This window comes from Cornus florida, unplaced genomic scaffold (assembly GCF_030987335.1).
Source record: "Cornus florida cultivar Cherokee Brave unplaced genomic scaffold, ASM3098733v1 CherokeeBrave_3.0.0_Hap2_Chr03, whole genome shotgun sequence".
Taxonomy (NCBI): domain Eukaryota; kingdom Viridiplantae; phylum Streptophyta; class Magnoliopsida; order Cornales; family Cornaceae; genus Cornus; species Cornus florida.
Genome location: NW_026775573.1, coordinates 21396110 through 21423573, shown reverse-complemented (window position 1 = coordinate 21423573; position 27464 = coordinate 21396110). Strand labels below are relative to the sequence as shown.

Genomic DNA, 27464 nt, shown 5'->3' with positions numbered 1-27464 from the left:
ATTGAGACATTTATACAGACTAATTTGAATCCACATGATCACTTTAAAATCACATTTTTCTTTATTTTCAAAAATTCACAATTGCTTCTATATCCACGGTATTAAACATATGCTTTATCTCCGCCAAGTTTCAAATTATACTGTCATTGCTTAGCAAAAATATGGAACCAACAATGCAAGTTGCACCCCCAAACTGGAAGGACACATTGTCCTCAATATAGGAGACAAGGATGGAAAAATAAAGGGCATAGGGGATAAAAGGAACAAAAATACCAAGTGGAGCGACGAAGGCAAAGGTTTCCAGCTATATAAAAGCGCAAAATGCGTCCCCCAAACTTGAAATGTGCCACCTGTAATGGGACATGAAGAAAAGGCAGAACAACGACAAAAATAGTAATAAACATTAAAATATGGACGGAAAATTTCGGAAAAGAAGATAACAGAAATGCTAAAGGATTTTTATTCATAATAACATGATTACAAAAGGAACTGAGAGTCAATCATGTTGAACTAGAGCAACTTGTGCATTTCACAATCCTAAAGTTGAAAAGTAAAAGAAAAACAGAAAGGAAACATACACAAATACGAAACAAAATGATAAAGTCCAACACTGGCAACTATCTACGGGGCCGGGGGAAAACGGGCGAGGATGGCATTGAGGAGGGATTGAGTCTCACGCCGGGCCTCCTGTGCCATGCGATGGTCCTCCGCCGCAACACGTCGGTCATCTGCAGCAAGGCGACGGTCTTCTTCGGCACGGAAGTAGTCCTCACGCACAGTCCGAGTGTAGTCGGCCAAAGAAATCTCAAAACGATCCATCCGCTCATGAAGACGGGCAAGACTAGCCCGGATGAAGGCTTGGTCTGGCGGAAGATCAACAGGAGGCTCGTCCCTTTCAGCGTCCTCCGCCATGGGGTCATTCTCAGAAAAAGGAGGAGATGGAGAGTGGGGCAAAGGAGGAGGAGCGAGCCGAGGGTTCCGAGAATGGCTTAGAACATTGGTCCACCGGCGGAGAGTAAAAATTTGAATCTTTTTGCCCCTTGGTTCATAAGGAGGAACCATGAAGCCCTTGTACTTCAAGAGCTTGATAACAAAGAATGGTAATGGCAAAGGCCGATTTTTAAGATGCTGCTGCCGTGCGTTGATACACTCGTCCCAAAACCGCATAAATGTGTCCCAAATGAGTTCTGGGACAGAGAACCATTTACCTTGGTCCATAGCATACAAGGCTTGCAACATCAGGCCTCGGCACTCGGTGCTGTGCGCCAAAGGGTAAACATTATGCTTGAGAATGGAGTCAAGGAACCAAACTCGCTCCGGAAGGGTGGATTTGAGGGTAAAGCTCCGAGGGCAATGAGGGTCATCCACGTTGCAAATGTCATCGGGGCACTCCAGAGGACAGCCAGAGACTGCCACCATGTCCGTAAGAGTGAAGGAAAAAGGGATGCCGTCAATGGATGTGGTGAAAGTGACCGGCGGCTCTTCGGGGCAATTAAGATTCTGGAAGAAAAGCCGCACCACACGGGGGTAGGTGACCTTGGAAACGGGTTGGCAAATGTGCTGAAGACGCCGGTTAACTAGCTCCGCGACAGCCCATGAAGTGGTGGGAAGAGTGTCAAAGACACTCATGAGCGGGAAGAGAAGCTCATAATTGAGCTCTTTGTCGAGCCAAGGGGCTCGGGGCTGTTCATAAGGAACGACGGGAACATCCTCAGAGGGTCTAGGACGACGGGAAGGGCCAGCACGAGACATTTGGAGAGGCGAACTTGGTTGGGGAATTTCAGCGAGCACCTGGTATGTATAAAGAAAGAAAGGATGTGAGAATAAGAGGAATCTATGAAGGAACCCAAAAAATTTCAGACACAATGCTCTCTATGATAGAGCATAGCAACAAGCACAATTAAACTCCAAAGATTTGATACCCATACTCCTCAAATGTAATATAAAAAACACAAAGATTGAAGAGAAAGAGGGAAGAGACATACCATGGAAAAAGAGTAGAGAGAGGCACGGATGGAATGAGGAGGAATAGTGGGGGTGATGGTCATATATAAAGGGATGGATGAAGAAGAAGGAGAGGAGTGGGATGTGGGCAGGAGTTAATGGAGGAAGAGAGGAAGGTGGAAAGGTTGAGGATGTGGGTGATGGAGGGAGTGGGGGGGGGGGGTAGGAGTTAATGGAGGAAGAGAGGAAGGTGGAAAGGTTGAGGTTGTGGGTGATAGAGGGAGTGGGGGGGGGTAGGAGTGAAGTAATGGGAGAGAGAAAAGGTGGAAATGGAGGGAGGAGGTCGTGGGTTGGGGAGTTGGAAAGACGCGAGAGAGAGAGATCAAATTTAAAAACTGGGGAAGGGGGGTTCGAGCGCTCGAAGTTAGGCCTTCGAGCGCTTGAACTTGAGGCAGTGAGTTTCGAACGCTCGAAGTTGAGCTTCGATGGACTTTCGAGCTCTCGAAGTGTGTACTTCGAGCGCTCGAACTTCAGACAGTAGGCTCTTAACTGAAAAATGGAAGTTTCAAGTGCTCAAAGCTTGGACTTTGAGTGCTCGAAATTTGACCAGTGAGCAAAGACTGAAATTGCCAATTTGCCAACATCTCTTCAATACATGAATGGAATTTGGAGAAAATTTTCCAATAATGCATTAAGAATTAGAGGCTATACACATGTGAAGCATTCCAACGATCCAATAAAATTGCCGGATGGAGCTAAAAATTTCCAAGTATGAAAACAAGGGTTGTAGAAGGCCTAAGAGAACCAGTTTGAATTGTTGGACACAATTTAAGATAATTCCAGATAAGGTTAAATTTTGGCTTTCCTTAGCAATTTCCCAGAAAATTTCAAAGCCCAGGCAATGAAAATGTAGAGAAGCCTGGAAATAGAAAGAAGTGCTTCTCTTGCTGTGCTAAATTTAAAGTCGATAGCTAGACAAAGCAAGAACAGGCATCAATCCTCGTAAATTGGGTCTGTCAAGAGGACTTCCTCAATTTTTCGGGTTGGGACTATGCCGTCAATGCAAGGCTTAAGTCGTTGGCCATTAACTTTAAAGAGTGATCCTCTTACCGGATCTTGGAGTTTGATTGCTCCATGAGGGAAGACAGTAGTGACGATGTATGGACCATCCCATCTTGACCGGAGTTTACCGGGAAAGAGTTTAAAGCGGGAATTGAAAAGCCAAACCTTTTGTCCCGGGGCGAAAGACTTGTTAACAATGTGCTTGTCATGAAAAGCTTTAGTCTTTGCCTTATAGATTTTGGCATTTTCGTATGCAACATTTCGGATTTCCTCAAGTTCATTCAGTTGCAAAGCACGATTAAAGCCGGCCTGTTTGAGATCAAAATTTAGCCTTTTTATGGCCCAAAAAGCACGGTGCTCTAATTCTACTGGAAGATGACACGCTTTGCCAAAGATAAGTCGATATGGCGACATGCCAATGGGTGTCTTATAAGCCGTCTGGTAAGCCCAAAGTGCATCGTCTAGTCTTAGTGACCAATCTTTGCAATCCGGTCGAACCATTTTTTTCAAAATGTGCTTTATCTGCCGGTTAGAAACCTCTACTTGACCACTCGTTTGAGGATGGTAAGGTGTAGCAACCTTATGGGTGACGGAATACTTAGAAAGGACGGATTTAAGATAACGATTTCTGAAATATGATCCGCCATCGCTGATGATTGCTCGGGGCGTACCAAAACGACTAAAGATGTTAGATTGAATGAACTCGATCACAACTTTATAATCACTGGTTCTGGTGGCCGCGGCTTCCACCCATTTGGAAACGTAATCCACCGCTACAAGGATGTACTCGTAGCCATAAGAAGATGGAAATGGTCCCATGAAGTCGATTCCCCACATATCAAAAATTTCAATTATTAATATGGAATTGAGGGGCATCATGTCTCTTTGGGACATGGATCCGAGCCTTTGGCATCTTTCACATTATTTACAGAAATTGTATGCATCTCGAAACAAAGAGGGCCAATAGAATCCGCTTTGAAGAACTTTGTGAGCGGTCTTTTTGGCACTGAAATGGCCTCCACAAGCAAGAGTATGAGAGAAATTGAGAATGCTTGTGGTCTCAACTTCGGGAATACATCGCCGGATGATTTGGTCCGGGCAGTATTTGAATAGCTCCGGATCTTCCCAAAAGAAATGCTTGACTTGGGAAAAGAACCGGTCCTTCTCTTGTTTGGACCAATGAGTTAGAATTTTACCTACCCCAAGGTAGTTAACAATATCCGCAAACCATGGAAGATTTGCATGGGAAATCTGGAAGAGTTGCTCATCCGGAAAAGAATCACGGACAACAGCGAAATCGGAAGATTTTTCAATGAGTAAGTGAGAGAGATGATCGGCGACAACATTGTCTGCCCCTTTTTTATCCCGAATTTCAATGTCAAACTCTTGAAGTAAGAGTATCCATCAAATCAAGCGGGGTTTGGTCTCTTTTTTTTTTAGCAAATGCCAAAAGGCGGCATGATCCGAGAAAACTATGACCTTGGAACCTAGAAGATAGGAGCGGAATTTGTCCAAGGCATAAACTACAGCTAGCAACTCTTTTTCAGTAGTTGTGTAATTTAATTGAGCATCAGAAAGAGTTCGACTAACGTAATAAATGACGTATGGGAGCTTGTCCATACGTTGGCCCAAAACCGCGCCTAATGCATAGTCGGATGCATCACACATGATCTCAAAAGGAAGAGACCAATTAGGCGGTTTCATTATTGGGGCAGATGAGAAGAGAGTGTGAAGTTTAATGAAAGCTTCCATACAAGCTTCATCAAAATCGAATGGAACATCCTTGGCTAAGAGATTACACAAGGGCTGTGAGACTTTGCTAAAGTCTTTGATGAAACGACGATAAAATCCGGCATAGCCAAGAAAAGAACGGATTTGACAGACGGAATTCGGAGGAGGAAGATTAGAAATTAGCTCAACTTTGGCCTTGTTTACCTCGATTCCCCGTTTAGAGATGACATGACCTAGAATAATGCCTTCTTGGACCATGAAATGGCTTTTCTCCCAGCTTAGAATTAGATTTGTCTCCTTACATCTTTGGAGTACAAGAGATAAGTTGTTGAGACAAGAATCAAAGGAGGAGCCAAAGACAGAAAAATCTTCCATGAAAACTTCCAAGAATTTTTCAACCATATCGAAAAATATGGATATCATACATCTTTGAAACGTTGCAGGAGCATTGCATAGCCCAAAAGGCATGCGTCGATATGCAAAAGTTCCAAAGGGACATGTGAATGTTGTTTTCTCTTGATCTTGAGGGGCGATTGCCACTTAGTTATAGCCGGAATAACCGTCGAGAAAACAGTAGTAACTTTGGCCGACTAGCCTTTCTAGGATTTGATCAATAAATGGTAATGGAAAATGATCTTTCCTAGTTGACGAATTGAGCTTTCCGTAATCAATACACACACGCCACCCGGTGGTGGTTCGTTGTGGCATGAGCTCACCCGCTGAATTTTCAACAACGGTGAGACCGGATTTCTTGGGAACAACTTGTGTGGGGCTTACCCACTTGCTATCAAAGATGGGGTAGATGATTCCCGCATCTAACAATTTTATTACTTCCTTCATTACCACTTCCTTCATGTTAGGATTTAACCGGCGCTGAACCTCTCTAGTAGGCTTTACGTCATCCTCCATATGAATGCGGTGCATACAGATGGAGGGGTCAATTCCCCTCAAGTCAGCCACTGCCCAACCAATAGCTTCTTTGTGCTCTTGTAGCACCACTAAAAGGTTGGTTTCTTGGTCCTTTAGAAGATCCGATGCAATGATGACCGGGAGAGTTTGATTTGAACCAAGGAATACATACTTGAGATAAGCCGGGAGCGGCTTAAGCTCAAGTAGTGGTGGAGATTTCAAAGACGGAACCGGAGGAGTAGTGGAAAGCTAAGGAAGCGGCTCTCTTAGAATTTTCCAAGGGGGAAAATCCATGATAGCGTCGACATCAAGCAGAGAATTAACTTCTTGGATGGATTGGTCAATATCAAAGTTTAAGAAGTTAAAATGAGACATGCAAGTCTCAAGGGGGTCTTTGCTTAGAATGAAGGGGAGAGATTCTTCAACCACTTCATCAATGACATCAACAAGAAAATAATCATCCTCATTGGAAGGATGTTGAGTTGCATGAAAGATATGGAGTTTGACTTGCATGTTTCCAAAAGCAATGTCCATCACCCCGGTTCGGCAATTAATTGATGCATTAGCTGTAACTAAGAATGGCCTACCAAAGATCACTGGAATATGCTTTTTTGGATCGTGGACCGGTTCCGTGTCAAGAACCACAAAGTCTACCGGGAAGTAGAATTTGTCCACTTGGATGATAAAATCCTCAAGAATGCCTCGTGGATGCTTGACCGATCTATCGGCAAGTTGCAAAACCACGGAAGTCGGCTTTAAATCTCCCAGGCCAAGCTGTAAGTAAACTGAGTATGGAATTAAATTCATGCTAGCTCCTAAGTCAAGGAGGGCCCTCTCGATTTTGTTGTCACCAATGACACAAGAGATTGTGGGGGTACCCGGATCCTTATACTTTGGAGGAGTGCTGTGCTGAATGATAGCACTAACATTTTCAGTTAACCTCACTTTCTTTGGCAAATGACTTTTAGAAGTGCGCTTTTGAGTGCACAAGTCTTTGAGAAATTTCGCATAGGGAGGAATTTGCTTGATAGCATCCAAGAGGGGCAAGTTGATCTTCACTTACTTGAAAACTTTCCACATGTCTTGAATTTTACAATTCTTATTCCCAATGTGTGTTGACTCTTGAAGACGTTGCGGAAATGGAGCTTTTGGCTCATAAGTAGTTTTCACATTTGGGTTAACATGTGTGGGATTTCCGTGAATGGTATTTGGACAAGAAAAACTTGGAATTTGATTGGAAGAGCTTGAATTTGGATTTCTCAAAGGAGGTTCTTTTCCATTTTTGTCTCCATCAACCTTGTTGTCAACCACTCTACCACTCCTAAGGGTGGTAATTGCTTGAACATGCTCATGACTCGGCCCACTCGATGGAAGGGTTTCATCAATCGCATGTATCCCTCTAGGATTTTCAAATGGTTGAGCGGGAAGCTTACCCTTGTCCTTTTGAAGCAATTGGTTCACAGAGTTAGCTATTTGGCCCACTTGATTTTCGAGCTTAGCTATGGATTGAGTATGAGAGTGAACCATTTGAAAAGTAGGCTGCAAAGATGTCAAGAGTTGCTTGTTGGAGTCCATGATTTGCTTGTTTAATGACTCCATCATTTGCTTGTTTGCAGCCACAATTTCATCAGTTGGGTAGACCGGAGGTTCATTAGAGACATTTGGATTATACAGAGGACGGTAGTTTGAGGAGGCTGGAAATTGCCTATTTTGAAATTGAGGATGGGGCTGATTTTGATGCCCTTAATTTTGGAATTGGGAATTTTGTGGGGCTTGTTGTCGTCACGAAAAATTAGGGTGATCTCGCAATCCCAGATTGTAGGTATTGGAATAGGGATTATTCCCGGATCTTGAGAACATGGCATTAGCTTGCTCTTCATTTGGATTGGAATATTGTTCCGGTGTGGGGCAATCTTCCGTGAGATGGAATGGACTAGTACATGATGAGCATACCGAACTTGCCGAATTTTGAGATAATGAAGGAGAGAGATGTGGTACCATCAATTGATAGAATTTATGAGCTATGACATCTACTTGGGATGATTCCTCCCTTATTGATTTTAGTTAACACGGGTTGGTGTTCTTTGCATTGGTTGAGGTCGGAGCCCTACGAGAATTATGTTGAAGTGAATTTTTGCTTAAATTCTCTAGTAGGGTCCAAGCCTCATCTGCATTCTTGGACATGAACATCCCGCCACAAGAAGAGTCAACCATGAATCTATGGGGTTCGGTTAAGCCAGCATAGAAAGCTTGCACTAATTGCCATTTTGGGATTAAATGATGCGGACACTTTCTAAGAAGGTCTTGTAGCCTTTCCCAAGTCTCGTAGAGTTGTTCTCCATCCGTTTGAGAAAAGCTAAGAATGGAACGCCTCATTTGGTTGGTTTTACTCACCGGATAATACTTCTTAAGGAATTCTTGCTGTAATTGAGCCCAAGATGTGATGGAATTTGGAGTGAGTGAGTTTAACCAATACTTTGCCCTATCTTTTAAAGAAAATGGGAAAAGATGCAGATGGAGTGCATTCTCAGGAAAACCTCTCAACCGGATGGTCAAACAGATTTCAAGGAATTCATCAAGATGCTTGTACGGATCTTCATTATCAAGGCCATGGAAAGATGGAAGCATTTGAATAGTACTTGATTTGATCTCATATTGAGCTGCATCAATGTTTGGCATCACTATGCATGAAGGTGAAGCATATGTAGTAGGGATGAAATGGTCCCTGAGAGTCATTGGCTCTTCATTTGGAATTTCGGCCCTAATTCCCTCATTTCTAACATCTCCTACATTTTCATCCATTGTGTTAAATTCAGTTTCAAGCTCTCTTACGCTAGAAGATTCCCTAAGGTTTCATCTAAGCGTTCTTTCAAGTGAATTTATGTCAACTGGCGAGTCAAGAGTTGGTAGGGAGAGCGATCTATGGCCAAACATCAACAATATATAATGCTATCAATGCTACTATTCATCATTCCCAACTCCACATACAATATTCCCATTCTCCTCAATTATCAAGACAGAATTTAAATGGCCACGACAAGGACCGATGCTTGTACAGGAAATTTAAACAAGATAATAGCCTCAACCAGGGCTTTAAAACTGAATTATCACTAAGGTTAACACATGCACAATATATTACAAATTCGAAACTAGAAGGTCAAGAAACTTACCTGGAGTCCCCTAGACTTACAAATTTGCTAGCGTTCCCTTAGTGAGCCCCAAGTTCCTAGAATCTCATAAACACTTAAAACACAAAGATGGTCAAACTACACAAGAAATATTCACAATTCATGATATTAACAATCACACTCAAATTAACCCTAAAACTTCGGTTACTAAATCGTTTGCAGTCCCCGGCAACGGCGCTAAAAATTGATCGGTTGAGTCGATTACAATTATAAATCAACCTTCGCAATAGCACGAATCATTGTAAAATAGGGCTATTGGTCAGGTAAGTCGAACCACTGGGACTGCGCTAATCTATGCCAACCTAAGTGTCTAGAGTCTTTTTAGAATGATAGGGGTGTTCATAGAGGAATTGTTGGTTATCACTTAAGCTATGAAATTAAGCTGCATAAATTAAAAGTTTGCAAGAGTTTAAGGGAGATGAAATACAAGTAAAGATGACTAGGGAAGTGAATCCGCCTCCATCCCTATACACATGCTAGATTAGAGCTAAATTGGGGGAAAAACAATATATATTATGGTCATGAAACATAGCAACACTTGGTTGCTATAATATCCTCAAGAAGTTCATTAAATCTGAAGCAAGCATAATCCATCAAAGGTTAACATGTTTAGACTACCTAACTAAGGTGTAGCTTAACCACATTTACTTGAATGAAAGGCTATCAAGCCCTAGATAAAATGATGAAGCACATGAAGGTAAGAAATAAGCATAACTCATCAAAGGTTTCACCTAAGCAATGATCTATCAAAGTCCTTATCAATATGCCATTAAACCATTTCATAACCTTGCTTCCATTCTCACCATGAAAACTTAAGCAATATGATTAATATAAGACATCATCTAGAATAAGATAATCAACTTAAAGAAATCATCCATACATATATCAACATTCATTACAAGAAATGAAGTGCTCTTGGTTATGAAAAGACCATAAAAATATACATTGTAATCCCCAAAATATAACCTAAATTAGAACATGCTTACAAGAGAGGGGCCTCATCACCTCCCTAGATGGAGGTTTAGTTACCCATGGGAACTTTAGAAGAAGGAAGAAGCTTGGTTGCACCCTCCATTTTTGAGTTCCCTTTCCTTGGCTTTAAGAACTCTATCTTTTTCCCCTCTTTTCTCTCTCCAAAAATCTTGCAAAAATGAGATATCTCTTCTTTGTGTGGTTCCCCTCCTTTCTATAGACATTCCTCTCCACCAAACAAGGCACAAAAAACCACCAAAAGACATCTCCAACCAACCCATAAAGATGGAAATCAGAGATGAGGGAAATAAGGTGTAAGTGGGCTGAAGTGATGGTTCCTGGAGAGGAATCTGCCCAGAGTTCGAGCGCTCGAACTAAGCACTTCGAGCGCTTGAACTAGCACTTCGAGCGTTCGAACTAAGCACATCAAGCACTCGAAGTTAGCCCAGTGAGCTTCTTCCTCTTGACCTGCTTTGCACAACTTTGGTAGAACAGCCATAACTTTCTGCTCTGAACTCCAAATGAGCGTCCAATAGTGTGTACTTATACATATATAGACTACTCTAGATATTGTTGAGTCTATCTAGGATGTATCTGCGTATCGGGTTTATGTATGGATTGTAGTAGAATAGGACTTGCATGTGGGCCTGACCCACTCTCTTATTTTTCAGGTGTTCTTCAGCTCCAGGGTTATAGCTTGGACGTGCAGAGCAGATACAGACACTTACTCCTCCGGTTGTGTAGGATTACTTTCTATATTTAGCTTTGGACTTGGTTCAGTTCTTCTCGTTACGATTTGAGATTTTATTAAAGGTCCACTAGATGGATTCCCGAGTTGTAAATAAATGGACGTTTTGGATTATGGGTTTTACAATAATAACCTTTGAGGATTTTGTAATTAGAATTCTTTCAGCTTTAATAGTTATTGTTACATTCAGTTTTGTATTCTGTGTTCATTTTACATATTAATTGTTTGGTATCTCTCGGATCTATGCTCGGACTTGATCACCCATGGCTCTAGAATCGAGGGGTATCACACGCATCTCCACTAGTGCCATCCTATACGGTGCCCTAGCAATAGGTATAGTGCCTGGAGCTAAATCAATAACAAAGTCTATCTCTCAACTAGGTGGTAACACTGGAATCTCTTGAAAAACATCTGGAAATTCCTGTACAACTGGTATGCTATCCAATGACACAGTAATCTCTTCATCGGTCTCTTCCTCTATACAAAATAAATAAGTGCTAGAAACCCCGTTAGAACGGGGCATAGCAACGACAAACATATCCTAACCAGGTATAGTGAAAGTAATAGACCTATCATAACAATTAACTTGGATATGGTAATGAGATAACTAATCCATCCCGGGTATCACATTATAAGTGTGCATGTCCAGGACAAATAGATTGGCTAGAAATCGAAGTCTACCAATATCTAGTGTCATAGGCCCATCACTCTCATGTAAAATAGTTATATCACCAAAGGTGTAGAAATACCATAAGGTCTATCACATACTCGTGTCATCATCCCAAATAATGCAACAAAATTACTAGACACGAATGAATGTTTAGCACCCGTATCAAATAAAATATGACCAGATCTACCATGAATAGTAAACGTACCCTCAATAGCCTGAGGCGCTTGAACATCCTGTGGCATGGGATTATACACCCTGCCATAATATAACTATTGCGGTGCCTATCCCTAAGGCTGTGGCGGTGTTGGTAAAGCCGGATACGTCTATCCCTGAATCCGTGGAATCTGTGGAGAGAGTAAAGGTAATGGTACCCTCTGTCCCTACTGTACATATTGTCCCTGTCCCTGTCCTATTTTAGGATATTGTCTGGAAGTATGACCAAACTCTCCACAAGTATAACAACTCCCTTAGAAAGTGCCAAATTTCCTCCTCTGTTGGTTAACCTGTGGCTGACCCTGTCCTGCCTGTGGTCCCCCATTCTGCTACCTCTGAATAGGTTCCCCATCTCTGTGAGCATCTGAACCACCCTTGTGCTTCTTCCAAGAATGTTGTCCCTAGAATTTGCCCTTATCATTGTGTCGGTGTCCATTGCCGTTCCCTTTCTTAGCTGGCTGATTAGCAGAGTCTCTGTCACCCCGTTTCTCACCCCTAGCCTGTCTAAAGTCCACAGTCGATTGATACTGCTGTAGAGCAGCATCTACCACCTGAGCATAAGTAGTGTAGGCTGGACTACCTATAATAGATCTCTTAATAGACCACATAAGCCCCTTAACGAAGCTATTACGTTTCTTCTCCTCAGTATCTACCTCATTTAGAGCAAATAGAGAAAAACGCGTGAACTGCTACTCATACTCTGCCACTGTCATGTTCCCCTGCTCTAAATTAAGGAACTCTGTCTTCATAGATGTCCTGACTGCATATAGAAAGTACTTCTCATCCAAGCGAGCATTGAACTGATCATAGGTCAATGAAGTCCTCTCCTCCGCGATGGTAACTGACTCCCATCACTGGAGTGTATCTCCGACAAACTTGAAGGTAGCAAGCATCTACTTCTGAACCTCTGTGCACTTAACCATGCAAAGATGTCACTTGATATCCTTCTTCCACTGGTGAGCTATTTTCATATCGGTGGAGCCTGAGAACTCAGGTGGGCTACCCTTCGTAAAAAAACTCCTAGCCTTTTCCCAAGGATCAGTCTGAACCACTGGTGCTGGGATAGGTGCTTGCTGAACCTGTGGTTGATTGCGAAATACAGCTACTATACCTGCTTCTATAGCTCGAGCAATGAGGTCATTTATATGGGGAGGGAACTCTAGATCCCTGCCTTGATTATAGCCCCGATCCTGAGATTCCTGAGTAGTCTGTTGTACTTCCTCCTGCTCAATGTGCAACTGACCATCTTCCTCCTAAAACCCAAGCAGTTGTTGCTCTTCCTCCATTTACTGAAGCCGTAGGAAATCTTGCTGCCTACGTGTCGCTCCTCTTCGCTGCCTATTTCTCTAATTGTCCCGTCTTCTTCTAGTGTTAACCATTTTGTTAATATAGAAAGACCCGACATTAGTACGATTTAAGCGGACCGTAAAGGAATACAATGAATCCTAAACTTAGGCGCTAAATAAAAGAATACGCTACACGAAAGTCTTAAAACGATAAATCCCTAGAGACACCTGAACCCGAAAAGCTCTGATACCAGCTGTGATACCCCTCGATTCTAGAACCACAGGTGATCAAGTTCGAGCACTGATCCAAAGGATAGCAAACAATTAAGTATATAAACAAACATTTGATTACAAAATAAATAACTAAGAATAAATAAAATAACAGAAAAGAAAACTAAACAATAAATCCTCCAAATGAAATATCCAAAACCTTTAATATCATTACAACTCGGGAATCTATCTAGTAGACCCCTAATGATAACCCAACTAAAACAAAAAATAATAATAATAATAATCTCAAAACTAAAACTTAAAGAGAATCCCACGTAGAATCGGAATATGAACTGTCTCTGCTCAGCACGAACAAGTTCTATGTCTGCAATTGACGAACACCTGAAAAAATAATAACAGTGGGTCAGGCCCACGAACAAGTTCTTTTTACGACAACCCAAACAAAGACTGGAGAAACTATATATCTATAGCTAACCCATGCAATAACTATATAGTCCATACTACATACACATACTAAAGGAACCTCACTAGACTATAGGGTTGCCTCAATATGAATAGTAGGTAACATGCAAAACGCACATAAAGTGGGCATGAGTACCTAGACCTACCAGGACACACAACCACACTATATCTAGCTACATATCCCTGGCCATATACGCACCCTATCCACTGATCCTGAGGCTCAAGCTCATATCATAGCATAAGTGTGTGTATATATATATATATATATATATATATATATATATATATATATATATATATATATATATTCTATTCAATCTAAAATAATCCATTATGTATCATCCAACTTGTTCAGTTGACCTGACACAAATATAAGTAGGACTTAACATTTTAGTTAATTCATTCCCTTATAGAATAGGTAGGACTTAGCTGATAAGTTAATCCATCCCTAAAGTGCCACCATCCCATACTGGTGCACTACATCCATACAATCCAATAATTGATGTAACAATTAAAGAAGTACATCAAATAATCCAGAAACAAACATAATAATATGTTATCATGTTATCACAAAATAGGAATGTCTTATAATTTATTTAAGCTTCCTACATCACATATCCTGCGCAAATTGAATCTTAAACATGCTGATATTTTACTATACAGTCAAGTAAGTATTCTCCAAATACAATTCATGCTATACATTTAATCTTAATTGTTAGAACAAACTAAAGATTAAATCCATTCATTCCTCAAAGAATCAAATAGCATGCATTGTTATACTTAAGCTTGTTTAGAATTTATTTAAACTCCTATTTAGTCTTTACTTGATGTTTAGGACCCCTCAAATACAATGAAAATTAATTCAACGCTATTTACGAAACTTCCCCAGGTAAGGCTCGAGCTTTTGTCCTAATTGCTCAAGCATCCTGTTTCAGGCTCGAGCTTCCTGCTTTAGGCTCGAGCTTTTCACCTAATTACTCGACCTTTTCTTTTTAGGCTTGAGCTCTTCATCTAATTGCTCGAGCTTTTCCTTTCAGGCTCCAGCTTTTCATCCATGGTTCGAGCTTTGCCCCCAAGGCTCGAGCAATGTAACAGTAGTTCGAGCACTGCTACGCGAATCAACCTAAAATTCTACTATGAACTTATTCTTTATTGTTTGAGGATTCCAAAGCATGTTTCTAGGTTCCATCAATACTCAGATATGAAAATACATCATTTAAAACATGTATAAACTCATAAAGAAATCAAATCAAATCATGAATTTATCAATTCATACAACAAGAACAACCATGAAAAATATAATTTATAAAACCTATGTTCTAGATCAATTAAATTATAAATTACAGTTTTAATTGTTCTTTAAATAATCCTAAAATTATACTAGAGATATAAATTCCACAAATCAAAGGAGAAGTGTAGAACAAGAACTTGCCTTTAGGGATTTGATAAAAAAATTCCTAACCTCCTTCTTCCACTTCCTCTTCCTTCTTCCTCCTTCTTTTTTTCTCTCTCTCTCAAATATATTACGTGATATATTTCTAGTCCCCTTCTCCAACCCTATAATTATATATTTATAGGCTAAATAATAACCATATTCCTTTTCCCAATCCAAGTCAAGCTAATAAAGAAATTAAATTAAATTAAAATACTAAAAAGGTAACTAAAATATATATTATGTATAATCTATGTATACCCTTTTTATATAAATAAAATAAATACATCAAATTATCACTAAAGGACTTTCCTTATATATATGTATATTTCTTTTTATATATATACATATACCCTATCCATGAGTAATTATTTGTACCCATTAAACCCCTTATCCAAGTAGTCTATGGAACCCAATTAGTTGGCCCATGAGTAATATCCATAACCATTAGAATAAAATAAAATAAAATAACCATTTAACACATTTAATTCCTAAACATTAATTACAACAAAACACCTAACATTCAAGTAAACCAATACACATCATCTAACACATAATTCAACTAAACAAGTACTTCAAATAAACACATAATCAATTAATTCATATAAAATAATTAAACAAATAGCCAAGAAATCAAATAAAGAATTAAAAATACAGTTAAAACCATTAATAAAATACCGAGACTATCCTTTTAAAATTAGGGGTATTACACATTCAATTCTTCTTGACCTTTTTTGCTTTCAAAATAGTCATGTTCCTTCTTTAATGCTTGAAATACATCATTACTGATAGACTTGCAAGCTTCAACCCCTTGATTAGGAATCTTCAATAAATGACCCTTCACTTTTGAATAGGATCTAGTAACCTTTTTGTTATAGTAATTGCAAGACCAAGTTCTGTTTCCACTTCCACGTGTTGGTAGGCTAAGAACCTTCACATGATTCCATAGTGGTTTGTCATCAAATTCTGACCCTAAAGCTTTTGATGGTCGTAGGTTTGTCTTTTATTTCCCTTTGATAGATTGTTGAGATGGAGAGAACATTATATCCAAACTCTAAAGCACAAGTGTATACATAAATGCATGATATGTATAATGAACAGAATAAAACTTAAAAGAATAAATTATCAAAAAAAATTCTCAAAACTTAAAAGAATAAAATTATTCGTTGATTTAGTTGTATCAGTTAATTCAGTTGCATAACCAATGAATGCATAAAGGAAATAGTACATACGGTCACTATATTCTTGGCAGAGACAATTGATTCTAACTGGTGCCTTCCCAAGTTACTAAAAGGTGGCTTTCGGATTTCTGGCTACTGGTAGACAATTGATTCTATGAATAGTGACCTTCTTCCTCTTCTTTTCTGTCTTACTAGTTTTGCGTGAGAGAGAGAGAAAAAAAAGTTATATATACTTATTGTTATAAATTATAATGAACATAATAAAATTTAAAAGAATAAAATTATCAAAATAAATTCTGAAAACTTAAAAGAATAAAATTATTCTATTGGAGGTGCATAAAATAAAAGTATACAAGTATGAGTTGATTCAGTTGTATAACCATATTGAGAGGGAGAGAAGTTATATATACATGTTCAAGTGTTCTTTGTGTTGCAGTCTTGCAGATCAGAGTATATAGAATAGCAACATAAAAAATATGCAGGTCAGAGTAACATAAAAATGCACGAAGAAAAGAGAGAGAAGATGAAAATGGCGTAAGCTGGAGCTCCTCTAAAAATGGTGGCGTGTAAGAATGGTGCATGGGATATGCTTTAAGCCACAAAATATGTCACAATAGCATTTAATGACCTGACTAAGCTGTCACCTCCAAACAGCCTTTTCACTGATATAAAATCTAATATTATATATTAAGATAACATTCAAACAACTTTCGTACCTGTAATGATCTGAAGTCACAAAATTAGTGTATAAAATAGCAACATTAATTTAATAATAAATATTTTATTTCTTTACCTATAATTTAAGTAATTATTCTTAATTAAATATTTCATCATTCAATTATTCATTGTGATTAAATTCGAATAGGCAAAGTAATAATAATTAGTAAGAAATCATCTGAGTGATTAAATTCGAATAGGCAAAGTAATAATAATTAGCAATAAATCATCTAAATGATTAATTCATCATCTAACTTAATTGATTACTATAGTCTCACAATTACTATATAATTATCTATTGATTAGTATAATTTCATTAGTTATCTATTGATTACAATGTCTCATGAACTCAATTACTATATAGTTATCTATTGATTAGTGATTACTATAGCCTCATTAGTTAACTAGTGATTACTATAGCCTCATTAGTTAACTAATGATTACTATAGTCTCATAAGTTCAATTACTATATACTTATCTATTCATTACTATAGTCTCAATAGTAATGTAATGATTATTATAGTCTCATGAGTTCAATTACTATATAGTTATCAATTGATCAGTGCTCACTATAGTCTCATTAGTTAACTTTTAATTTCATGTGTTTAATTATATAGTTATATAGGATCACTATACTAGTATAGCCTCCTTAATTTAATGTGTTTGATTATATATAGATAACTATACTAGTGTGTGATTTTTAATTCCATGTCTTTAATTATATATTCATATAGGATTACTATACTATTTTAGCCTCCTTAATTCAATGTGTTTAACTACATAGTTATATATGGATCACTAAATTAGTGTGAGATTTTTAATTTCATGTGTTTAATTATATAGTTATATAAGATTACTATACTAGTATAACCTCCTTAATTCAATGTGTTTAATTATATAGGTAAATATAGATCACTATACTAATGTGAGATTTTTAATTAAACGTGTTAAATTATATAGTTATATAGGTAATAGGATCACTATATTAGTGTAGCCTTCTTAATTTCATGTATTTAATTATATAGTCATGTAGGATTACTATACAATTATAGCCTCCTTAATTCAATGTGTTTAATTAGGACAAATATAATTCAATGTGTTTAATTATATAGTTATATATGAATCACTTTACTAAGTGTGACCTTCTTAATTCCATGTGTTGAATTATATAGTTAAATACTTAAATATAAGCTTCTTCTTTTTTAGTTAAATACTTAATTTTATTATAATATTTTTGTATACAAAATAAATAATTTAATGTGTAATTATTTATATAATTATCTTACTAATAAATGGGTATGTGAGATTTAAATAGAAAAGAAACTTAAGTAATATAAATTTAAGTTTTTTTTTTGGAGGATAATTATATCCTTAAACATGATTAATGAGTAATAAGAAAATTATATAATTTTCTTAGCAATAAGTGGGTGTGTAAGCTACCGAGCTTCAAATATGGGATAAAAAATTAATTAATTTAAATATATTGTATATAATATTTTTTAGAATATTTATAAACCTCAAACATGATTAGTAATTAATGTGAAATTAGTTTACTTTCAATATTTTTTATATGAAAGTTATATAAAAAATGCATAAGTATTTATTTACCCTTTTTAATGGATTTATGAGATTTAATTATGGGAAAAACCTTTTATTATTTTAGACAATATTATTTTTAAATTTTCCATATTAGTTGTCCACTTTGAAAAGTCAAAACAAATTAGTCTTATCTTTTGATCATTCTCCTTTATATTTTAAAAATCAAGCATTAATATTAATAAATAAGTACACATGCATATAAAGTTATAAACTACTGTGTATTTTATTATAACAAATTTGTATATATTTTTTTGTATTGATGATGGTAAAATAATGTACAAAGTCCAATGCCCAAAAATAACCTTGTTTAAATTATTCATTGGTTAAACTGAAATTATTATTTTAATGGACAAAAAGTGACCCACTTGTATCAACAATATAAGTGGGGTTCCTCCTCTTTCCATTAGTTTGTGTCTGCCGTCGTGAACCTTCTTCTGTGGGCTTTCTGGTGCTTCTAAGAAAGAAAACATTGAAATAAAAGTGCTTTGTAAATCAAATTCATAATACCATGTATACAGACCAGATTTGAAACATGGATTCAGATTGGAATCAATGGAACTCAAGTTTCTCATAGTTTATTTTACTACTCCATGTTCAATAAGACGAGATCAACGACAAAAAAATGATTCCGGTCGGAATTCATGGATTCTGGTGAGAAGTCATAATTAAAATATTGAGTCCGGGCGAATCCAATGAATCGACAACTGCTCAGTCGATGCCGGAGGGATTAAAATATGGATTCCGCTTACCCCTCTTGCAATGCTCCCTGGGCGATGGCGATCTCACAGTGTTTCTTGCACTACTGGCCGGCAATATGAACTTTGAAGAAAACAGAGAGGGAAAAACAAAAAATAAAATAAAACTGGGGAGAAGATTTTCTATGAGTACAAAATTACATAATTGTATTAACTTACAAACATAAGAAGAGTAATAAATAGAGTTATTCTTGTCAAAAACCCCACATATATATATATATATATATATATATATATATATATATATATATATATATATGTAAATACACACACAATGGGAAGAAAGAAAAAAAAAGTCCCAACCAGATCTTTTGAGGGGCAAAAACACAACTTAATACTACACAATCTTTTCTAATTTTTTCATCATAAATTATAAGGTTAAAAATGTAAATTTACACCTATTTATTATGTTCAAACGGTTAACATGGTTAGTGGGTTACAACTGGTAAACCACTAAATGATTATATATATAGATATTTAGATGCTACAATCATATATATACTACCATAAATATATACATATATATACTATTACCATATATATATACATACTCTATTACGTTTCTCGAATCTCAATGACAATGACAGGCTGTTAAGTTTACGCGTGAGTGGTGTCAAGTTTACGTGTGAGTGGGACGCTCCAAATTGGGTAGGTTTCTATGCAAAACCAACGCGTGAAGAACCCTCATCTTCTCCAAAACCTCCTTCCTAAAATCGCGATGAACCAGTAATTTCTGACCACTGAAACAAGGGTTTTCTTCAATAGCCATGTCCGATCTTGACCGTACAAGGTCGAACGCATATCCCGAGTCCGTGTCCGTGTCCGTGTCTGTGTCATGTCGTGTCGACACGGACACCCTCGCCGGAAACGACGAGTCCAAGTAACACAGACTCAGGGTAGAACTACCTCTTGAACTCCTTCCATGTGTCAACCGCTCTTGCGCCCCTACCAGTGAAGCGCTGCCTCCACCATAGAGTGGTAGTGTCTGTGAGGTACATAGTGCCTGTCTGCACCTTTTTCTCATCATCCTCAATCTCCACACACTCGAAGTACCGCTCTATGTGCCAGAAGAAGTTGTCAATCTGGCTCGCATTCCTTGCCTCATCATACTCCTTGGGTTCCGGCACCTTTTTCTTCCTTGGCTCCACCACGACCTCGCATGCCTGGGAGGACTCCTTCTTACACTCGGCAATCTCCACGCGCAAGTCATCTACCCGATCATGCAATTCCCTTTCATTCTCTCGCGCCTTGACCGCCATGCTATCAATCAGCTCGTAAAGCTCTGCAATCTTTCTCTTGAGCCTGTTGAACTTGGTCTCCGTGTAAACCAAGTGTGGCAAGCTTCTCCTCCAAGCTCTACTCCAAGACATGGACTTTGTGGTCTCCTCTGCTAGCCATGTCTACTCCAAGCTCCCTTGACGATCCTGCTCTAATACCAACTGTCACGGGCTTAGAGTTTCAGCACCACTTTAGCTACTCCCGTGAGGCACCAAGACGTTGCTTCTACTCTCACAAGTACCTGATCAGCCTAACTACAGTGCACACCTTAGCCAACGCACTCCCCTCGTGCGCTTACTAGGGTTGTAGTGACCCTCGCCTTCTCCTCACTTGGCTTGCACACTCACACACACTAAGGCACTTAAGTTGGCAAGGAAAGAACACTTCTATTACTTGAAAGAATGCTTTGTACAAGGCTAGCTCTCAAACTCTCTACAAGGCTCTCAAGACTCACTTTAGGACTTGTTGGCTACAAAATGAAGTCCTACTCCTATTTATAGGCATTCCCATCCCTAATGGACAGCTAAGATGCATTCTAACCGACGGTGAAGATCGATTCTCTATAATCTTTTCCCACCTTCTTCACACTTCCATATATATCTACAAGTATCTACAACATTCTAGAACTCTCCATACTACTCCATACAATTCTGGAGAACTCTAGGACCTTCCACACACTTCTACATATATCTAGAATCTTTCACACAACTCTAGACTACTGCAAAAGACTCTAGCAATTCCACTAGCCATGCAGTTGCCAAGCAGCGTCCTACTCAACGCCTGCATGGCATAATCTCTATAGGCGGGGCATGACACTAAGCTCTGATTGAGACTCCCATCATTCAGCATGAAGCCAGGAAAACATTGCCGGCAACACTATAATAAATCCAAATAATAATAACTTCATGGTTTCATATAAAGAAACAAATATAAAATAATTGGAACTAGTTACTGATTATTTTCAAGATATTAAATTTTGCGTGCTTTAACTATCAACAAACAAGATGGTTAGAAAAGATCCATAGTTGCCAAAGAACGAGATTCTATAACTTCATTTGCTTCACCATTTTGTAATAACTCAAATTATTGGATAAGTAAAAAGTTTCAGATTATTGGACCAGATTCTACTTCATTTACTCCAGCTTCATTTGTCTCTCTAGATTTTATCTTTTTAATTTTTCATACATTTGGGGGATAACTTGTAAGTTCCACTCAAACCAAACAATCCGTTTTCTATATATAGAGAGAGGAAAAACAAACTTATCACCAAAGGCTTAGCCCAATTGGTCTTTCCTCCTACCACGGTTGAGGGTTCGAGTCCCCTCAATGAGGCATTGATGTGTGTAATTTAACTATAAAAAAGAAAGTGAACAAACCTTGGGCTGCAACTTGCCCAGTCCCAACCCAACCTTAACTCGAAGCGGGTTGGGTTGGGCCAGCCCGAATTGTACTCAACTTGGGTTATGATCATCACCTAGACTGAATATTTTCGGGCAGGTTGGGTCGGGTAGACGGGTTGAGTGAGTTTTTTTATAAAATAAAAAATTCAAAAATTTATATATATTATATATATAATATATTATTTTATATATATTATATATATTTGATTATATTATTATAAAAAATATATATATATATTTTTTTTAGGGCAAATCATTTCAACCTCCCCTATCACCTCCATCTCTATTCTCTCTAAACTTGCACTCTCTCTCTCTCTCTCTCTCTCTCTCCAACTGCAAACTACAAAATCTACAAGAATTAGAAGTTCAAAACCCATATATTTCAGTTATATCTATCTCTCTGCAAGAATCAAAAGTTCAAAACCCAGATCGGCATATCATTTCAGATTGTTCAAAAAATCAAAACCCAGATCGGCATATCATTTTAGATTGTTCAAAAAATCAAAACCCAGATCTTTCAGATCTAGATTGTTTAAAAAATCAAAACCCAGATTGGCACATCATTTCGGCATATCTTTCAGTTTTCAAAAAATCAAAACCCGGATCTTTTAGTTTGGTCAAATTACAAGTTGCAAAAAGTGAGAATATTTGTGTTGATGGATCTAGTGATAAAAATGAAGAGAAATATAGATTCTTGAGAGAGAAACATATACATATATCTATTCATATACGTATATTTAGAGAGAAAGAGAGAGAGAGTTTGGAATTTGAAAGGCACATTTGCAATCACGTTTCAAGCGGCAAAAAGAGAAAGAGAAAGAGAAAGAAGAGAGAAAGAGAGAGAGAGAGAGAGAAAGAAGAGAGAGGAGAGAGAAAGGAGAAAAAAAAAATTCTTTTTTTTGGGGTTTTGGGTTGGGTTCAGGTTGAGCCCGAGCCCAACCTGAATATGTCTGGATTTTGACAAAACCAAACCCGAATCTGAACCCGATTTGTGAATTTAAAGCCCAATTTTCAAAATTTCAGGTTGGGCTGGGTTAGCCCACCCAAGTTGCAGCCCTAAACAAACCTAATTTATTTCCAGTAGCATTTGAAACTATTTTCTCTTTCAACCCAAATTAGGTTATATAAAAATATTTTCACAGAGAATTCGATTTCAATTGTTAAATTACAACTGGAAGTTGGGAAAAAATAATAATAATAACTCTATTTCTTCGTTTATTCTTTGTTCTGTTTGGCTGAAACAGGTAAGACATTGCATCAAACCCAATTTATAATAAATTAAAAGAATTAATTACCACCCAAACAATATTTCATTATAAAGAACAATACTTCTTTCAAACAATAGTACTTAAAAAATAAAATAAAAGTTTATATAATGAAACTTGTGTTAAACAAATAAGCAATTGACAGAATTAAATGACATAGTCAATGTCTAAGTGCGTGTAGACAGAGATGTATATACAATATTATACATATACAATATATATAGGGAGAGAGACTAATTGTACCTCTGTTCGAAAGTGGGGACCCAAAAAGCTAATATGATTGTACGGCCTAAAAATCGAATAGTTTCTGTATTTCTAAGGTTTTTTTAAGGGAGGGGGACAAGACATACAAGTCTGGTTGCTGTGAGGTTGAGGATGATTATACCCCATTAGACTGGTATAAATAGTGCCTTCCCAGATTTGGGTTTTTAGTGGAATCGGGTTGACCCATTACAAAATGGATCATTTTGTGGGTATAGGCAGGAAACAGAAGAGAGAATAATAAATTCAAAATAGTTCCAATTTGAGCATGGGATGTGTGCTTAATTTTTTATAAAAGTAGAACTAAAATGAAAAATTAAAGGTTAAATTTAAATCTATATTTCCTTATATTGTCAAAATGTCTAACAAATGGTAGCATGAATTATAACGATCCAAATTCGGGAGATTCAGATCGCTAATCGAATCCTAATCCGACCCGAGGTCACACAAGGGTAAAATGGTCAATTTATATCAAAGGGGATATAATGTAACTCTAAGTGAGTCAAATGAGCTGTATATAATCCATTCTAGTAACTCCATGATATTTTAAGAGGTTCTATGGGAGTTAATCATGGTTATCCACAAATACCCATTCTTGATTTGGAGGATTTCTCGACATTACTTCACTAAAACAACTATAACTCTCAGAGTAGATGGAATCTAAAGTACCATTGGAAAGCTAACGAATAATTATTCAATTTAGGCTTAAGAATGACCCCATTTGGATTTAAGATGAATGAGTTATGACTACTAACAGTTGGGGTCCAAAACTTGAGTTTGTCAAGACAACCTGATTTTGTGGAACTTGAACCAGTTTAGGGTACTTGAACCGGTTCAAAATGGGTAGTGTACCCATGTTAGGAACCTAATTTCACTCTTGAACAGGTTCAAGGGGGTTAAACTAATTCAAAATGACCAGAATAAGAAAAATGGTCCAGAAAAGCCTAATTTGAGTGCAAAGAGTTAGGGACACTTCATAGGTCCCATGAAAGATCATTAGGGTGCTTCCTAACCTACTTAAAGATGATATATACATGACTTCCAAAGTTCCCATTACAACCATAAACATGAGTATGCAAAATCATTCAATCACCTACCCTACTAAATTCATAATCATTTGAATTACGTAGTCAAAATAGTTCATTTATATACATAACTCGTTTTTCCATCCATGGTCAAAATAGGTCATTATATCGTTGTCCAAAATATACATAATATATCCCAAAAGAATAAGATTACAAGTTTAAGACCCTTAAGGTCATCTTTACAAAAGAATTGAAGTCAATAAACATTGGTTACAAAACTTTCAAAAGGATGCTTCCGTCAACTCTACCTATACTTGTGAAGGTCCGTTGTCAATCACATCATTGCCGTGACCTGAAAAATGTTAATGGAAGGAGTGAGCACGGAGGCTCAATAGAAAATATCTAATTAAGGTGCCAACTTTGGACTTCTTTGAGCCACATAACACACATCGGGAATTTAGAAAAACCGAGATCAAACTTAGAAAAATTTTATAGCATTCAAATCACATATCAATCTAATCAATGTCATTAATACAATTTTACATACTTAAAATGAAAATGCAATGCAATACAATGCAATGCAAATGGCCAGCCCAAAACACTTGCATCATTAACACAAGTCATACACACCGAACTCATTAATCCAACCCAGTCATTTTTTTTGTGCCATACTTTTTCCTTTTAAAAAAAAAACTTGTGTCGAAATAGATAATTTATTCAATAGAAACAACATTTTTTTTTTTCTGATCCTACCAAAAGAAATAATTTATTCATTAGTAATTTTTTTTTTTTTTTTTTTTTTTTTTTTTGGGTGAGATTTCCGAGCAAAGCTCACTAAGCATATCAGCCCCCTTTGGAGGTACCTTGGGCCATGGATAAACCAAACCTCGAGGCTTTTTTTTTTCTTTTTTTTTTTTGATACCTTTTATATTATATTTTGAGTCACGTAAAAGAATAATTTATTCAACAGAATTTTTTTTTTTTTTTCTTCCTTAAGTTTCGATAAAAAAAGATAATTTATATATAGCTTTTTTTGGGTTTATTTTATTTTATTTTTTTCCGAATGGGCATTTTATTTTTGAATCCCGTCAAAATGACCAAAAACATTAATGATTGGAGAGAGGGGAGACTAACCATATTTAGAAGAGTTGTTGTGTAATTTAAAAAAAAAAAAAAAAAAAAAAAAATTATTCAGGTGTAAAAGTTAGGATTAGATGTATCATTTCATTTTAATAAGGAATGCAAGTGTTGAGAAGTAGAGTACGAATATCGCCTCCTTTCAAAATAACTGTTTATTCATGTCCAACTCAATGATTTTAAAATTTCCATTTATTTGAAATTTAAAAGTTCACTCCATATGACCCTAAAAAGTCTCCTAAATTGGTATAATTATACATACATAAATACATATATATATAATTTTTCCTATTTGCAAATCTCTTATATAGTCTCTTTAAATGTGTGTTTATTTTTTCTGATACTACAGCTTGCGATATGTCTGATAATTTGGGTACTACAATGTTTCCCAGCAAAAGCCCTGATCCTATTTAAGCAAACAACTGATAACTAAACCTCCTCTATAATCGTATGTACCGCAAAAAGAGTAATTGATCTTGACTCTCTTTTCAGCCTTTGTCACTCACCTTTCATGCCTCATTAACTCTTCTCAACACATTGACACAATCATGTTCAAGGACAGTGATTTCATAATTTCTTTGTCCAGTGTGCTTTAAACGAAATATTGGTGGCTCCAAAGTCAACAAGTGTAGGTGATGACAAATCACAGAAAATAGATTAAATGTTACACAGTCACATGTTTGCACGGACAGATCCAGAAACATAAGTTAGGTATCAATGTGAAATTTTTACTAATTTTTGGGGCGACAGTAGCATAATTTTATAGATATATATATATAAATTATAAAAATATTAGGATATAATACTAAAAAAAACATTTCAAGTGTGAACTCTTTCTCTCTCTTGCACTGTATATATTTCGGCTGCCACATTTACAAGTGTCAAAGTGTAGGTCCACATTATATTTCAAGTGGTAGGTTTTCTCTATAAATAGAGAAGAGCAGAAGAAGTGAGGCATTGGGGGAGTGAGGTATTTGTGAGACCCTTACGTCTCTTCGACAAAACACTAAAGGGTGTTATTTAAGGAAATATATATATATATATATATATTTTAAATTTACCAAAAAAAAAAAATCACTAAAGAGTGTTATTGGCCGGGTGTATTTGAGTTTTGAGTGTTAGTCACTATTTGTATATTCTTTTCATTTTCATAGGAAAAAAATTTTGCTCTGTTTTTGATGATCTCCATCAATATGGTGGAGTGAAGGAAGTTGCAGCCGTAAATGAAACAGAGCAGAGAATTCGTGGTGTTTGGCTCCAACACATAACAAGAAGCCTCCTGCAAAAAGCTTTCTCAGTTTTGTGCTTGAAGCATTCAAAGATACATGCGCACAGACGGACGAATCTAGCATGCTGGGTGATCGAAAGCGACCATCTTGAAGTCAAGGAGGCAACAAATCCGTTCACTGCAAAAGCAATAGCTTATAGCTATTGAATGTGGTATTCTCAAACCCTATGAAGATTCAAATCATTCAGTAGCAGAAGGTGTAACGGTCAGAAATTACTCACAAGAAAGAGGGAATGTTAAAGGTTCTATCCGTGTAATGGTGCAATGTTTGAAGCAGAAAGGCCACACGGTAGCAGTCACAGGCAATGGAAACAACGATGCACCCACACTCAAAGAAGCAGATAATTGGGCTGTCCATGGAGATCCATGGCACAGAAGTGGCAAAAAAGAGCTCAGATCGTTATAATCATTTGGATGATAATTTCTCCTCTTTGGTGACAGTTCAGAGGTAGGGCAGGTGTGTTTACAACAACATTCAAAAGTTTCACGTGGACGAGAAGATCAAGGACACACTCATTTTCAATAGTTTTGTTTTCTGCCAAGTTTTCAATGAGTTTAATGCAATGAAGCTGGAGAAGAAGAACATATTTAAGGGGTTACTGGAGAACAAACTGTTTCTAGGGATGGTCGGGATGACAGTAGTTCTTCAAGTGGTTATGATGGAGCTTCTAAAGAGGCTTGCTAGTACTGGAAGGCTGATTTTGTTGTGA

General features: G+C 37.2%; 1 pseudogene; it reads left to right on the top strand.

Annotated features, from left to right (window-relative positions):
• LOC132301249 (putative calcium-transporting ATPase 13, plasma membrane-type) overlaps positions 1 to 27464 on the top strand; it is a 69588-nt pseudogene extending 42124 nt beyond the window's left edge.